The following is a 1,357-nucleotide window of genomic DNA, read 5'->3' as shown; positions in this document are numbered from 1 at the left end:
CCCTCCCTCCTTTCTTTCTTTCTTTCTTTCTTTCTTTCTTTCTTTCTTTCTTTCGTTCGTTCTTTTGAGATAGGGTTTCTCTGTGAGTAGCTTTGGCTGTCCTGGAACGCACTCTTAGATCAGGCTGGCCTCGAATTCAGAGATCTAATGCCAGTTAAGTCTTAATGTCTAATAGTCCACGTTCCTTTTTCTCATCAGACAGAATAGGCCTAGATATTCTTCCTAATAATTTTAATAACCTTGTTGTGTTCCAGACATTAGCACCTTGTTAAATTTTGTGAAAGTTTTTATTTGAATTTTATTGAAAGTAGCATTGAACTTGCATTTAGTTTGGGGCAACTTGGTTTCCTTTCTTTACTTGTTGTCTACCTATCTGTGTCAGAAAAGGAAAGAAAAGAAAAAAGAAATCTTTCTTGCTGGTGTGGAGGGTTGCTGCGATCTTTGATTCTAATAGTAACCTTTTGGTTTGTGACCTTACTAATTCTGATATTAGTGATACCTTAATAGTAGATCTTTGAATTGTATTTCTTCCATCCCATTGAATGAGCAGATTTTAAAACCCTAATAAGGTGATTCCTTTTGTGAAAAAGATGTATCAGGAACTTTCAGAGCTGATTTTGTATTTTTGAGAAAGTAATGCTGGGAAGATCATTTGTTTTAAAAAATTTATTATTATTATTATTGAAGTTGTTGTTATTATTGTATATGTTACACGTGTGTTAGTGGGCACATGTGTGCTGTGGTGATTGTGGAGGTCAGAAGACGACTTTTGTGAGTTGGTTCTTTTTTTCCACTCTGGGTTCCTGTGATAGAACCTAGGCCATCAGCCTTGCGTGGCACCTTCTCTTACCTTCGGAGCCATCTCTATGGAACGTTGTTTTTGAGTGAGCCCAAAGTAGCACTTCCTTCAATTTCTTTACTTTAAGGTTCATTGCCTTTAACATAATTTGATTTTCATTGAGAATTAATGAGCTTACTTCTAATTTCTACTATGGACACTGGCAGGATATTAGATTTGATCATTTTAGGATCAGTGAAAAGAGACAGATTAACAACTAGGAATAATGGAATAATACTATGGCCATCCTGCTCCCTTTATAGTAATGGGACCAGTAGCTTTTCTCCCCCAGCAGCCCCCTTTCCTTCCTTTCTGTTCCTTCCCCTTTTCCTTCCTTCCTTCCTTCCTTCCTTCCTTCCTTCCTTCCTTCCTTCTTCCTTACTTTCTCTCTCTTTCTCTTTCCTTTCTTCCTTTCCATTTTGTCCTTCCCCCTCTTTCTCCCCCTCTCTCCATCTTCCCCCTCTGTCCCTCCCTCCCTCCCTCCCTCCCTCCCGCCCTCCCTCCCTCCCTCCTTCCCTC

The 1,357-nt window shown here is 39.4% G+C and overlaps 1 protein-coding gene across 2 annotated transcripts in view; it reads left to right on the top strand.

The window, feature by feature from the left end:
* The window catches only part of Hikeshi (heat shock protein nuclear import factor hikeshi), a 27,603-nt gene that overhangs the window by 24,001 nt on the left and 2,245 nt on the right, over window positions 1-1,357 (top strand). The window lies entirely within an intron of this gene.

The sequence above is a fragment of the Grammomys surdaster genome, unplaced genomic scaffold, assembly GCF_004785775.1.
Source record: "Grammomys surdaster isolate TR1022 unplaced genomic scaffold, NIH_TR_1.0 242, whole genome shotgun sequence".
Classification (NCBI taxonomy): domain Eukaryota; kingdom Metazoa; phylum Chordata; class Mammalia; order Rodentia; family Muridae; genus Grammomys; species Grammomys surdaster.
The sequence above is the reverse complement of the archived record's forward strand: the minus strand, read 5'-3'. Positions and strand labels throughout refer to the sequence as shown.